Source organism: Trachurus trachurus (genome assembly GCF_905171665.1).
Source record: "Trachurus trachurus genome assembly, chromosome: 6".
NCBI classification, from domain to species: domain Eukaryota; kingdom Metazoa; phylum Chordata; class Actinopteri; order Carangiformes; family Carangidae; genus Trachurus; species Trachurus trachurus.
Window position 1 is genome coordinate 25,812,185 of NC_139897.1, and position 16,226 is coordinate 25,828,410.

The window sequence follows — 16,226 nt, forward strand, 5'->3', positions numbered from 1 at the left end:
GCAGGACACAGATGCTCATGTCTCTAAAGTCTTATGGATGTACTGTATACCTACTATCTAACCAACACTACTATGTAATTACTAAAAAAAAAAAAAAACACTTTCCCTTAATAAACAGATACATTTAAATGGAGATGTTTTATACTGTTAAAACTAGTCTTTATATACTGTACTGCTGTTTATCTGTCGTTTCAGCTGATGTAGCATTGAACCTGCGATAGCTCTCGCTCTCTGTCAGAAGATCTTTTTACTTTAAGCATGTGTACAAACGATCACTGGTTGGACATGACGATCGATCGATCAGCTGTAGATGTTGATGTCGTAAAACAGATCAATGACTGGATCCGAGAAACACACCCACAGACGGAGCCTCGGTGTCGGACTGGCTTTGTTTTGTTTTGTTTTGTTTTTTGAGAAGGGGGGGGCCTTGGATTAAACATTTTATTTCCACTTATTGTTTTTTTTGTTTTTTTAATGCGCTTTGTTTTCCTCTTGCGTCTCCACGATGACAGTGATGGGTGAAATATTTTTTATTATCACTTAGTAGATAATGTTGCAGTTTTGTTTCTGTTTTACTAAGAACATCGTCACCAAAGTCCTCCATAGGTTTCCTGTAGATTATATTTGTTTTTCGTTTTTTTTTTGTTCTTTTAATTGTCTTCACTCTTTCTCTTGTCTTTTTTTTATTTCTTTGCTTCTGTATCATGTGACTATTTTGTAAGAAACCACCTTTACAATAAAAAAATGTAAATGTGAAAACCCTTGAGCTGGTCTTGATAAAGTTTAATGATCTATTCAGAGTCCTAGAGTTACAGCTGAATACCATACTTCACTTTGTTATTCTTATTTTTATGAGAATACGTTATAAACTTAATTTATATCTGATTCTATCTTTGTTTGGATGATACAGTATCATGCTTCATGCAGAATCTATAACGTATAAACCATAGAATATCTTATTCACTATAATTAACAATCATCTCCTCTGTAACCAATACCATCACGTGTTAAAGAGAGAAAACTGTTCCTCATGTTGGTTTTTTTTTTTTTTTTTTGCTTTTTTTTTTTTTATTTTTTTTTATTTTGATAGTGATGACAGTAGAGATAGACAGGAAATGGGGAGGCAGAGAGAGGGGGAATGACACGCAGGAAAGGTCTGCCCGACGCGGGATTCGAACCGGGGACGCCTGCGGCGAGGACTGTAGCCTCTACATGGGACGGCCGCTCTACCCACTGCGCCACGCACCGCCCCCTCGTGTTGGTTTTTAATAAAGTTAAGGAAAGTATTTTATAGAAAAACATTGTAATTAAAAGATAATATTATCTTTGTTCTGTGGGAATCTGCACCAAGAGGATTGAAGACAAAATATAAGGGTAAATTTAAGACGGGTAAAAGGTGCTCTGATAAAACTGTATATAGGCCTATATAAATATTTAAGTCACTGGCCTCAATGTGTGTGTATATAGATAAAGATATACACATTATTAGTTTGGGTAATAACTTCCTCTTGTACTCACAAGTTGACTCCACTAGATGGCGACAGAAGAATGGACAATAAGTCAATAGAGTCGATCCTGGTCAAGATGATACAGTGAGTAAAGACACAAATAACATCAGGTAACAGTTTTTGTCTTGGTTACACATTAGTTCCAGTTTTGCATTTGAAATAGTATTCAAATTGTGTATACACAACACAGTCTGTGAGATAATGCTTCTTAAAGATAATAAACCCAAACATGCAGGAGAAAAAAGTAGACAAATTATTCATCAAACCAACCAGAGTTAAAATGCATAAATAAAATATGTAAGTAACAATAAATGTGCAAAAGTGCAATTAAATGCATAAGAGTACATACAAAATGAAAACAGTAACTATAATACCAGGTTCTCTCTAGATAAAGAGCTTCCTCCAGTCTCCCTGTTTAGATGTATTTATTATTAATGTATTAAAGAGGAACTATGCAAGATTTTGACCTTAATTAAACAGTTTCTGAGTAATAGTGATGGTTAAATGACTTGTTACAGGGAGAATGGAGGCTCTCTGCCTTAGCGTCTCTGGGCCGAAAACCAACCTTGAAAGATCAGAGACTCCGACCCGGTGCCCCAGCTCTTTTCTCGGCACCACGACACGAACACGTCACATAATCCATAATCACATAATAATCTCTTGTTAGTGGCAGATAAGACTATACGAATATTCACATCGTAAAATGTATATGATATATAACGTGACCCATCGCTCCAGGGATTGTCTTTTAGCCTACTTTGTTGAAAACAAATGCACATGGCCCAGAGGAGGGTTAGCGAAAGTGACCAAACTTGCATAGTTCCCCTTTAATATTTCTTTGGACTTGGCCTAATGTATTTCTTCTGTTTGGTTTGATTCACTTGATTTTACTCTTTGTCTTTTACAGATGTGAACACAAACACATGAAAACAAGAAGAGACGCATAAAAACACACGATGCATTGAAAGCGAAGAGCAACATCTAAGTAAATGCTTTTAAAGGGTTTATATCTACAACTGTTTAATCCTGCGGTTCAGTAAAGCTGACGACCTTGTGCCTCATTAAATTGTGAAATCAAAACTTTATTTGTACAACAGCTCTGCCTCTGATGACATCATCATGACACGGTCGGGGTTGTTTGTGTTCAGACTGGACGGATCTCCTGCAGAGACACTGAGGTCATCACACGATTGTTTTCACAGCTGCTCACCACTGAAGTTTCCTCATTAACAAATTCAAAAGTCCAACTATTTTTTTCCCTAGTTAATGAACTGAATTGTGTGTGTCTGTGTGTCACTGATTTTCAACTGCAGCCGCCTGTGTCATTGAGCTGCGGCGCACAACGAGACCTCAGGTGTCATGAAGTCAGACCCAGATCATGAGTAAAGGCTGCTCATGAATAATAAAGGCCACATGAAGCACCGCGGCTTTTTTATCCACTAATGATCAATATTGAATGATGTTTTTTTGCTGCAGCAACAATTAGACGACGTGCTCTCAGCTTCAAACAGGGCACAGCCACTCGCTTTTAAAAAACAGATTCACCCGGGGACGTGCATGTGGCTCTGGAGAATTCATCGTTTATCCTCCCCCTAAAATAAAACTCAAAACTCATGCTGCTCAAACTTTGTTTTTAAATTCTTGGCAAGATTCATGTCACCCGACATTGTTTGATGTACGAGGCTAAATGATGCATAAAGTGTCTGTTGTCAGCGAGCTCATGAAATGTGGTTTCTTCAAGGTGAATGTTTTTATAGAAACTGGTTTCATGTGCTATTGTGAAGCAAAAACCTGACACAGAGATGTATTTTTAAAAAGATCTTTAATCACAAAATGGAAAATAGAGTCAAGTATTTGAAGGAAACAGGAAATTCAGAAATTCTTTACCACACAGATGAGCAGCATCATTTTTCTTTTTTTTTTGTTCTCAAGCAAAAAGGTACGGTGGCCCTGAAAGTTCAACATACTGCACCTTAAGTAAAACACAGATACACAAAGATGCTGCAAATCTGAGTCCTTCAACACAACAGAAGTGTTTCTGACAGACAAAAAGTGTGACGTTTGTGTCAATATAAGGTGTAATCCTAAACACAGAGAGTTTATCATTCACTCAGACTCAAAGTAAAGTTTGACTCTAGAGGATTGTTGATGTGGGAGAATAGTTTATTATTCTTTTATTGGTCGATTGTTATTGGTATCAGAGGTGGAAACAGTGTTAAAATATTCTACTGGGATAAAAATAACTATTACTTTGATGAAATTTTAATTAAGCACAACTAACATTACTAGTCTGAAAATCCACTGGAGGTAGAGTTTTATATATACAGTATATATATACTGTACTTTTATATATATATATATATATATATATATATATATATATATATATATATATATATATATATATATATATAAAAGTACCTAGATCATTTAAAATCCTGATCATCATGTGGTCTAAAATCTAACAAAGTGCGATAATATATATAGATAGATATTACAGATTTTAAAACTACTATAAAAAGTACATGTACACAAAGGTGCTGCCAAGTTGGCGGCAGCAGAGCAGCCCACTCTGAGCTTTAAAACCGCTTTTCAGAAACCTGTGGGTGACGTGATGGAGGCTGCGTCCATCTCGACATAGTTTGAGCTGGAGGAAGTTCGCTACTGGCACAGTCTCCTCAGAGAAAAGAAACAACAACAGGAACCACAGATATTTCGATACGACTGTAAAGATATTCAAAAAGAGTATGTTTACGCCATTTGCCAGTTTACCGACCGGCTACGGCAAAAGTTGTATCTATCAAGCTTGGCCCGTCGTCTTCAGTGAGCTAGCGGGGCTAACGCCTACTCCAGAGAAGAAAGGTCTGGTGAGAGTGAGACTAATCTTGACATGACAGGAACTATCCTATGGCGTTTCCTGTAATATCTGCTATTCTATATCTCTCTGTCTCTTCTTCCCACTCTTATACCACGGCAGACAATGAGAGAGGTGTTACATAACATGTCGTGTTCCTTCCCTCCGCTCCCTCTCTCTCGTCTCTCTCTCCTTCACTGTATGAACTCTTCTCCCGAGTCCGGCTCTGCCCTCTCTTTACCATAATCCCATCTCATGCCTGTGGTGCTGCAGCTAATGCGTTGCTGCCTCTACTGCATTAACAGGAAGTCGCCCAGGGAAAACAAAGAGACAGAGAGAGCAGTGACCCCCGGGATCAGAGAGGTGAGGAGGGGCTGCGAGATGCACATCAGAAACTGCACATGTCAGCAGAGTGAGTTATCAGAAGCAGCAGCAGCAGACTTTATGAAGTACAAGAGCATGAGAGGAAAAGACACAGAGACAAAAATCAAAGTGTGAAAAAACTGCAACCAGTGGTTTGTAGAGTAGAGACGTCCCAGAGGAAGCTGTAAAGGTCAGCGTAGTCTCGACTCGCTCGCCAGACCCTCCTCCAGAGAAGAAGGTCAGAGTGACTCTTGTTCTCTGTCAGTACGGTGCACATCAGGACAAACAGTGCAAACTCTTCCTGAATCTTTCTAAATTTAATATATAAAGATTTTACATCAGCGATTTTAAACATGTTTTTTTTCTGAGGCCAAAAGATCAAGAAATTGACTTTTTTGACTGTTCAGCCTTCAACTCAAGGCCAGAGGTTTGCATATGAACAATAAAAACATGTCTCTAACAATGTTTTAGTGAACTTTTATGGTCATATTAGATCATTCAGATTGCCCACCCAGAGGCCGGTTTTCAAGACGACCCATTTAGGCATGCTACTGCAGCATTTCATTGGCTGTGAGGACGTTTTAAACATTTTTGGATGCAGAAAGTCATTAATAAGTTATTTCTTGAAGTTTACTCTTCTTCATTCTTTGATCTCTTACTGTGTGCTTTTTTTCTTTCTTTCCTTTAAATGTAAATCCAGGTTTTATTGTAAATATATAGGTAAATATTAAGAAAAATATTTAGGTGACAGCATTAAAATCCTTTATTTTGAAGGAGTTGTTGTGACCGAACCTACACGTTTCCACTAACTGCAGTGAGATGGACTTGTTCACACCAGTTTGCTGACAGCCTTTTAATTAATTTATTATAAATTAAATTTCATTATATGTTCTGAAAACCTGTGGGGAACTTGTGCTACTTGTTTTTTCCCCCTTTGAAATGATTTTTTTTTTTAACTGTTTGATTGACAGGCAGCAGCTGCCGTGTAATTAAGGTTGATTGGCGAACATAAGTGTAAAAGCTTCTTTGTGCACCAAGTGTGAGGTGATTGGAAGTGAAGTGAAGTGAAGCTGCACAAACAGATCACACTGATCACTGTGGTTGAAGCGACAGCTGCAGGAGGACGAACTCCCTCTGACGGAGCTCACGGTGCTTCCTGCTGACAGGACGTCTGGTCACAGAGTGGAAACACCTGTGTGGGCGTGGAGCCTTTAACTCTGCACAGGTGTGACGGGACAGTGTCATGATCACTGTCGGTGCTCGTTCATCCGGAGGAAGGAAGATGATCTGCACCAGGTGAGGAGGAGACAAAACATCCATCAAATAAAGAGAAGAGGAAGCTCAGCAGCTTTAGCAGTTGTGACAATGCTTCATTAGAGATCCACCAATTAATCAGATTAGCTAATCAATCAGTGGTGATCAGCGATGATTTATTGGGACCAAGTCACTTAATGTTCATGTCCGTGTCCATCCCATTCTCATGAACACGATGTCTCAGTGACACCTTGAGGGATGGATGGATAGATGGATAGATAGATAGATAGATAGATAGATAGATAGATAGATAGATAGATAGATAGATAGATAGATAGATAGATAGATAGATAGATAGATAGATAGATAGATAGATAGATAGATAGAACTTTATTCATCCCAAAGGAAATTATTATGCCAGGTTGTTCCAAAAGGAAGGAAATAAATAAAATACAAATGGAAATATGTCTAAAAACAATAAGAATATACTCTACTAGTGCAAAAGGAACAGCCTAAACATAATTTAAATACAGCGCTTCATAAGTTAAATACAATACTACTGCAAAAAGCCAAAAACAGAATTAAAAAATGAGGTATGAACTTGGAGGTCAAAGGTCAAAAGCCATGATTTTGGCCATGACTCACAAATGTATACCCTACTGTAATAGTGACACGATTGGGCTTAAAATGCATATGAGGATAAAATGAAGTGATGACATTTTATATCCAAATGGTGAAAAGTTCAACTCCACTCATGTTATGAGCTGATAAGCATCACTTTTGTTAGCTATTCTTGATAGCATCGGTAGCATTGTTAACCAACACCAATTGATAACAACGCACTACATGTACGTGAAATCATCAGATGGTGTTGCTGCAAATGATTTAATGACATTCAAAAAAACAAAACCAAGTGGCAAATTAGCAGCGTAAAATTAAACTGTTATTCTGTCAGTGAACAGAGGTCATCTTGCATTTGGGAGCTCAGGGTTCCTATGAGTTTACAAGTTGGAGTACCAACTTTAAGCATTTCTAGCACCAATAGCATGGCCTGATGAATACATTACACTACAGGTAACTGCTGCTCTGCTGAAGGTGCCCTGTCTCTGTTTTGTTGGCAAACAAGATGATGAATTGTTGTTCTGTATCCGTTAAAAGAAATCAAGTTGTTTGCATCATGTTAAAAGAAAATCATCACTCGTTTCTGTCACTCAGCTCTGTCGGTGACAGTTGTGGCAGCAGCCTGCAGATATTTTCCACTGTATCTATTCTTAGTGTAAAATCAAAGAGTTATTTCCACATTTGCATGAATCACCTGCTTCTCTTGATCTTCTCCTCCCACTTTTGCTGCCTGACAACGACAGCGAAAGGGACGGACGGGCAGGAGAGAGTAGAGGAAACCTATACTGGATGGATAGACACGCCATGACAGCCGTGCAACAACACTTCACCTCCTCACTCATGTTTTGATTTAACCGAGCATCATCGCCTGCTTAGCGTGTTTCCTCTGTGACGAGAAGGGGAAGGAAGGAAAGAGGAGGGAACTTGTGTTGCGTTGCCCTGAAGAAGAAAAGTGGGACATCGCAGCATCAATAGTAAGATGATACAGCAAAGAAGAAGGAAATAGAACACAAACTTTAAAAATAGCAAGTGATATTTGAGATTATGTAAACTGATGCACCTGATTCGACGACGCTCATGGAAAAACAATGTTCATGTGCAGAACGTCAGCGAAGGGTTTTATTCTGAATCAGAGATGCATCGCTCCAACAGGGCACGCAGGTTATCAGCCCCTGATCCCGGCGTTATTACACAAAGTACCTGGAGTATCAGTCATGACCCATCTGATGCACATTAAATAGCTTATTTTTCTGCTATGAATTAGATTTATTCAGTTACTGCGCACGGTCGGGTCCCAACTCAGTTTATGGTTCAACTGCTTCATGTTTCCTCACTGATTGAGGCTTTACTCTCTTATGAGGAACTGTACACCTGAGTATTCATGCAATTACTCATTCAGACAATAATGTTGCTGCAGTGCAGTGTGTGTGTGTGTGTGTGTGTGTGTGTGAGAGTGTGTGTGTGTGTGTGTGTGTGTGTGTGTGTGTGTGTGTGTGTGTGTGTGTGTGTGTGTGTGTGTAAACTCATGCAGATTCAGGTCAGGAGCTTCGGAGCATGAAGAGTTGGAAAAAAAAAGCTTGACTGTTGGAGCCAGTTTCTAATAGTGGCACCAGACCTTCACTGTCATGGTAACAATAGTAAACACATGGATAGATTTAAGTGTGGTTTACTTGTTAGATTTAGGGACAGATTGTGGTTTAGGTTACAACATGTACTTCTTGGAGGTTATAGGAGACATTGAAACAGCATTATTGGCAGCGTCAAACTCAAAATGACCAGAGGTTCTTCGTTTTGTTGCCTCATCCATTGAGCCATTCCTCCTTTTTGTGGACTACTGTATGTCAATCTCAGTCACCTTACTTCCTACTTTGCTCTCAATATAATTACCGTATCTACCTAACATTAGCTGCTGGTTACAAAGTTACAAAGTCAGGAGATCAACAATATCATCAGGATACATCCTCTGTGGATAGAAAAGTCTAATCAAGTGGTAAAATGTTGAGATATTTCACTAAATAAGAGAAAACTCTGAGCTTCTGGTTTCACTGAATGAAAACTCAGGGAATCACTACAGTAATTATTTATACCATAGTTATATATATATATATATATATATATATATATATATATATATATATATATATATATATATATATATATATATATATATATATATATATATATTTTTACACCTCCTATATTATTATAATAAAAACATTCTTTATTTAGAACTTTTCAAGCAAATGCACCAAGTGCTTTACAGATAAAACACTACAGAAGAAAAAAGGAAGAGCCCTTGAGGTCATAACCCACGAATAGTCCACAATAAGCAGCACTGTGCCTACAAAGACAGCGCCAAGTACAAATGAATTAATATATAAAAGGTACAATACAGATGAACATGTAATTATAAATGAATCAAAAAGAAAGACTTGCTCTTGTAAGGCAGATAAAATGTTAAAATAATTAAATACAATCAGAAAAACATGTTAGACATAGTTAATAGTTAGGGTAGGCCATGAGTTTATACGACTGTTTCAGATGGTGAACTATTAATAACCTAGTGCAGTCAGTCTTCAAGCAGCTCAGGATGCAGCTTCAGTCACATAAATCAAAACTACAATTCCCAGGGCGAGCTGTGTTTGAACAGCTGGTTGGATTATATATCACATCCATGTGAATATGCAGCAGCAGCCTCTCTTGTGTTGCTTCCCTTCCTTGAAGTCCCTGTTTTATTGTGCAGGGTCCCTCTCTTCCCAGCATGCTCTCTGTGGTCTCTCAGCCATCCCGTCCCCGTGGGTTTTACCTGTATGTGGTTAAATTTGCGCTGGTGGACAGCTGGAAGCCGACTGGGAGCTGGAAGTCCTATAGAGCGCCGCTCTAATTCGCCAGCAGATGTGAAATATTCACCATCTCATCTACATAAATAAATTTATTCTCAACACTTTTTCAGGACATGTTCTAAAAATACACACACGTCTCTGCGCTCCTTTTAGGTGCTAAAACATCCATGAATCAATGATGAATGAATAATTATTACAGATTTATTCAACATACATCAATGTATAGACTGCTGAGTGTGTGAATTATTTGTGAACTAAACCTCTTGGATTGGATCTGGAACTACAGAGACAAGGTGAGTCCAAGGAGTTTTATGTTATTGATAACTTTATTGCATCAAATACAAATTGTGAAATGCACTTTATTCCCAACTCCTAATATTTTGTTCATTGATTGTAGACACGTTGATGTGTTAACTTGACTTGATGCTGAAATACTGGGTAAAATAATGAATACTGTGGACAGGGCCTAAATCTGAAAGCTATGAATTTGGCCTGTATCTGGATCGTTAAGAACCTGACTGAGCCACAGAGGTAATACCACACTTGACACAAATCTGACACCGTGCCCAGGGTTATATTTTTGCTCTGTTTCATTGTCTGCCACCTATCTACCTACAGCATGGCTCACATGGATGGAGAAAACTGGAGGTTTCAAAAATAATCTGAAGGCAGCAGGCCTCAGTGAGTCACACCTAATCTCCCCTACATAACCAACTTCACCAGTGTCTTCAAGAAACTGGTTGTTTTATATTAGGGTAGTAGGCAGGAGACTGTGCTGTGTCAATTCTTATTTTAAGCCTAATAGTTATTTATTTTATGTTGTGTCAGCTGGGGGCAATGCAATAAACTAAAACTATTTCAGCTAATAGCTAGGCCTATATGACATTTTTGTGTATTTTTCAATCCTCATCTGAAAAAAAAAAAAAAAAGGCTATATACTGTATATATTTTATTTTAGAACTACCGAAGGAGCATTTTTGATTACGTCCTCATTCCAGTCAACGCAGTTTTTTTTTTTTTTTTTTAAGGGCCATGTGAAAAACGGACTTCGCTCTTTTTAACTTTATTGTAACTGTGGCTGTTTCTCCTGCTGGGATAAATAAAGGTTTCAATCAATTCAATCAATCAAAAATGTATCTGACACATGGATGTATATAGATCATGGATGTATTGATTATAATAGATCCATGATCTGACAGAGAAACGTGGGAGAACGTAGGGAGAACGCGTCGTTACGTCATAATATGCGTCATACACCCTGTGACGCTTTTCTCCAACGGCTGACGGCGGCCGCCATGTTGTAGCCAGGAAGCTAACGGAAACAAACCATGGATGTATTATATTAGAAACAAACATACCTACAGGTGCAGCAGGAAGGAGAAATGGGGCAGAACCATGGGCAGAACTGATACATGGCGCTTTCCTGATCAATATCCACAACTTGGAAGACTTTTATGGAAAATAACCCTTTTATTTTTTGAGATTTGTGGACGTTTTTGAAGAGCAGTTGCAGAGCTAATGGAGGAAAGGACGCAGACATCAACTTCTGTAATCTTCTAACAGGTGGGTAAGTTAACGTTAGTTTCTGGCTTTTCTGGTGTCTGATGCTCATTAATAAGGATCAAGGGCGTTATTTATGAGAGGGTTATAACCAGGGGTGCACATAACTTTTTTAGTGAGTTACTCAGATGAGTACCTGGTGATAGTGTTTCGTACGAAACCCATATGGAGTTGGAGGAAGCAGCAGAAATGTGTGGTAGATTAACGTTATCTGATCTGAATACTGATCGGCTTTTCTTTCTGAATCGGATTTGGTCGTTATGTTCATAGCTGCTTAAATCATAAAATGTCATTAGTTCATCTGCCTTGTAAGAAATAGGCTGGCTGCCCTTTTTTGCCCTTGATATGGATAAATCACATTTAGGCCTAGCTATGTGTTTATGAATGGCTGCAGTGGATTTGAAATTGAGCCTTTCAAACCAATTTGATGATGTAGGCTACTACCAGTGCATATTGACAAATGTTTATAATTTACTCGCTCAAAACATTAAAAACCATTAAAATTTCCGAGTTGAAAGTGTTTTATAGCATCAACCTGAACAAAGCTACCAAGTCTCACCATGATGCTGCTTATATAGCCTACTGTATGTTTCCATTCCCTCTCTGTCACGTGTGTTGTTATCTTAGTGCATTTAGCTCATGTTGATGTGTATTTCCATCTCAAGATCACAAACAAGTCTGTAACTCACTGCTCATCCACAGGAGAGGGGAATAGGTCTCCATAGTACCATTAACATGCCAGTGCAATTATAGTGCACTGTGCATAATGTGTGTATGTAGGATTCACATCGGTGGTGGTGGTGGTGTGGTGGCCATGTTTTCAACAAAGTGATTCTTAATGATGGGATGATCTCAGTACCACTTGCCCAACCCCCTTTCTCCGTCCCTTTTGTCTTTTTTTTTCTGACATCAAACACACACACACACACACACACACACACACACACACACACTGTACATGCACACACAACTGCCAAGGGAGCAGCGCCTCCATTTAGATGAGATGGTGAAAATGGAGCAGCATTCCCCCCTCTCCCCCGATAATGAGCCTGTAAATGAACATACAATATTCATTCATCCATTCATTCATTCCTAGAAACAACAGTATCCCACTAAAAGCCAATTACCTTCTGGTTTTAGAGGTTCCTGAGGTTAATTCAAACTCTTATTTAAGCAGCCAAGCTCACCATGAACACACTCCTAACATACACAACCGTAGCCGGGAGAATCAAGCTGTTCAGACCAGTAATTTCATATATATTTGTGTGTGAATCATACGTTTGGACTAAAAACATCTCATGGGCCAATGAAGTTTGAAATAATAAAAAGTTAGTTTCTTGCTCCCACCTTACAGTTAACGTATGACTGCATGAATAAGGGGTCTCTCGCTGGAACGAGGTATCCGTAGTGATCTGTTAAAATGGTTAAAATGGGAATGGGGGAGATGAACAGCACAAAGCAACAGTGTGTGGGAGTGTATTCAAATTAAGCTGTAGCTCAACACCTACACGTCTGCATAAGCAGAATTAACACCGAGCCTAACTGTAACTGACAGCATCTATGATGATGAAGGCATCTAAATACTTTTCCTGCTGCTCCCTCGCTCAGTCAAACTCCAGCACATGCTACGTTTTCTGTTTATGTTAGATTGATATTTCCTCTTCAGGGTTTCAAAACATCACCTTCGGGTCCGTGGTGTTGCGGAGCAGAGGGCGAAGCAAGTGAGCGGGTGCACGTATTTATTCACGTCTGTGTTTAACATCCACTGAACTACAGAGGTTTACTATGATTGAAATGTGTCTGTGAAAGAAGTCCTAAAGAAAACGCAACAAAATTAAAATTACATGAGCCGACACACAACCAAAATTTAGAGGAAAAGAGGAAAGGAGAGGAAGCTGCTGAGGCTGTTCATAAGAGCATCAGTGCTTTGAGCTAAATGCTAACAGTGTTTATAATAGGACTATGCTAATTAAACTAGTGTGGCATTAGAGAAATGAAAGTAAATGAAAAACCGCTCATCCCCTCTTTAAGCCCTTCTCTTATTGACTGGCCTTGTTTCAAAGACTAGTTTTATAACCTTTATTTATTTAAATTTTTAAATGGTTTATTTCTTCAAACTAACTAGGACAATCTTGGTAAACCTTCAACATTGGAGCGCTGGTTGTTTCTGGGTCTGTTTATTTGCTGAGTCTTACTACCAATACAAATAATTGGCAAAGCTATGAATGTAGTTATACCGAGGGACGATATATCTGGTTCCACGGCAACCTACTCTAATAGCGAAATGTTTTTTCTATTGGTTCATAAATAGAGTGAACAATAAGCTACAAAACACAACTAATATTATGTATTAGTATGTTTATTGATTGGATGTTGCTCGAGGACTGTATTTTTAATCAGTGTTAGTTCGCTGCTGCTGGTTCAGGTAACTCAGATACCACTGAAATTTTCCTCCTCTTTTTTTCCTACTGATTTCTGATTTTCTGTTGCCATGGTCACAATACAAGCTGTGATGGGAAGTCAAAAACTGTTCAATCATGATCAACATCAACCATGATGTGATGGCGGCAGCGGCGGTGGTGGCAGCAAATGGCTGTGTGATTTCAACAGAGCAGCACAGGCCTCGACTCTCCTGGACACATCCATTGACGACGTCGGCCTCGATTGGCGCCGTTTGTTTTCACACTGAAGAAAAAAAAATGGAGTCAGAGATGGGAGCGAACACCTGAGAGTGCGAGGGACCCGTCTCTTCAGCTTCTGGTTTCAGAATCAGCTCCTTTCAGCTGCAGCTCACTGACGAACCAATTTCATCTTACAAAATACAGTAGAGAACAGCCTGCGGCGCTTTTTCTTGAGACATTTCTGAGCTTTAGATTAGTTTTCATGAGGCTCATCTTGCTCTGAGCGGCGTCCACAGCAGCCATCAAAAGAAAAGAAAAGAGATAAAATAAAAAAAAACATCCACAGAGGAACACACACCTCTTCAAAAGTACTTTGCAGCAGAGTCCAAGTGGGATAAATTAGGCAGACAAACTTCCACCGCGTGCAGCCTGAAGGTTTCCTCGCTGTCGGATCACTCCTGGTGCCTGTTGATAAGTTGAATTACATCCAAGATGCACTTTGTCTTCTACACTGTTGCCCCCGTCATTTTTCAAAGCGTCCCAGATTTCCTCAGTGATCTGTGGCCGGGAGTTGTGAATCCTCAGCAAATGACTGATAACGTCGTCGTCGTCGTCACCATCAGCATAAATAGTGTCAGCTCTCCTCTTGTCTCGTTGGGTTTTTATCTGCAGCAGTCTCATCGTGGAAGCACTTTCAATTTCCCCCCATGTGCCTTTTGTGCGCTCTGAAATTGAAGTGTCATCCCATTGTGTTGGTAACACAGGACGCCTCAGACAGAATATTATCCCAAACATCACTCAGTCTCCACATCGCTGCCGCCGCCGCCGCTTTATAATCCCGCCGTCTTCTCAGCCATCTCCCACCCAGAGAGTCGTGTTCCTGTCCTCGCTGCATTGTCAGACCTTCAACCAAGAGGAGACAACAAGGGAAATCTTGCTGAATGGCTTAATACGTTTATTTTTTTCACCCCCAAAAGTACTTTCTTCTCATTTTGCTTCAGCAATTTTTTGGTAAGGGTATTCCATGGAGGACACAATAAGAGACAGGGTTATTACATGTCAAATAGCAAAATGCCTCCTCAGCACAGCTTCAGCGGGCTGTGAGGTAGAAGCTCAATGCCAACATACAATAGTTAAAAACATATAGAGCCACTCCTTTTAGTGTGTATCACAGTATATAGTCGTCTATCTGCAGCATGAGCACGACCTTTCTGGGAATCTGTGGTGCTCTGAGGTCACGCAGCAACTTCTATCTGTTTTCTATCCGTCTTATTAAACTTGACAAATTAGATGAAGAGCTCGGTGGAGTAACAGTGAGCCGTTCTTTATCATACTGCAGATGCCTTAGCAACAGAACATCGTGTCCTCAATGAGAAATAACTCATATATGGTACGAAAAAAAGAAAAGAAACCACAATGCAGGTATTTATAAATCTGTCAGCTCTGACTGCAGAGAGAAGTTTGAAAAAAGCTTTTTAAGAATAATACAGTTGCAATTAACTATTTCCCACCCTGATCAGAGGATGAATCACAGCTCCTCTGTGTGTGTTGTAATCTGAATTTCTTTGTTTTGTTGTCTAGGGCATCGAGAGTCCCTCTCCTGACTGCATGTCCAGAAGTTCCTCCACTGAAGACACCATGGTTTTCATCTTTAAGAGGGCAACATGAAGAAAAAGAGGTAAGACCAGAGCACAAGCAGACTGGCCACTGGGGCTACTGGTTCAAATCCTGTTTGGTTGGTGGACCTTCAGATCTGTAAAGTCTGCAGAGAGTCACTTGTACAACTGTTTGTAGTCGATAAAGATTGAATTTCTCTCCTGTTTTAGACATGAGGTGGGTTTACATGGACACTTTTTCCTCTTTCTGATTGGATTCATTCCAAATGAGTCTTGTGATACGATCTAATCCGTTCGGGTGTTGACATGTTCCACTGCATTTATTCAGAAGTGTGTCAAAAGTGTTCTTACCGTGTGTGTCCGACCCGAACAACCCATTTTTCCTCTTTTATTGGCCGAGTCTGGCCGAGTACAGGCCGAGAACTGATGCTAATGAGCCGTCAAGTGTGGGGTTCAACAGTCTGGTCGGATTTTAATTTTCAGGCCCGTTGATAACTCAGAAATAAAAACATCCTGCGACTGATCAAAGATGGAAATCTATGGTGTAATCAGCACAGTAGTCCTTCGTTGTTTGACACTTTGATTCAAGCATTTGCAAGTGAAGAGACGTCACTACGCGTTTACGTCGACACGGAGCAGAAAGAACGCAACCACACAACATTCAGTTTCACCGTTTACATGATATGATTTTTATTTCTTTCGGTTTAAGAAAAGGTTTCTTCTACCTTTCTGAAACCTAATGAAATTTCATTCAGTCATTTCATTGTTTTTTTCTGATTGAGCTGTTCATATGGAGCATTTTCATTCGGTTTGGACATCTAAACCGAGTGTAATTGGAATATTTGGCTCCATGTGAATCCAGCTACAGATAACTAGCTGTTATGTGTGCATTTATACTTATTAGCTCAGACTGATGGATGTGGCTTGATGAGTTTTTGTAACATTATTCAGTTGTGTTTCTTGTCGTGTCATGGGGATCCAGAGGG